A 304-nucleotide genomic window follows, 5' to 3' on the forward strand; every position below is an offset into this window, starting at 1 on the left:
GGGGGGGGGTTCCTGGTGGTCCAGGGTTTTCAAGACGTTACACAGCAGCCCCCATGCCCTGCTTTCAGAGCTGGGGCTCCCCTGCCACCCCCAGCCCCAGCGCGGGAGTCGGCACCCATGCCCCAGCAGGGAGCAGAGGGTTTGCCCCCCTGCCTGGAGGCGCACATTTGGGGCAGCTGAAGTGGCTAACAGATTAAACTGAGGCTTTTTTTTTTTTTCGTTCTGGGTGCTGGCACATCTCCTGCCCCAGCGCTCGGTGCCCCTGGCCCCTTGCAGCCTGGTGGTGGAGGCAGCATCCCGGTGG

The sequence above is a fragment of the Phaethon lepturus genome, unplaced genomic scaffold (genome assembly GCF_000687285.1).
Source record: "Phaethon lepturus isolate BGI_N335 unplaced genomic scaffold, ASM68728v1 scaffold33681, whole genome shotgun sequence".
Classification (NCBI taxonomy): domain Eukaryota; kingdom Metazoa; phylum Chordata; class Aves; order Phaethontiformes; family Phaethontidae; genus Phaethon; species Phaethon lepturus.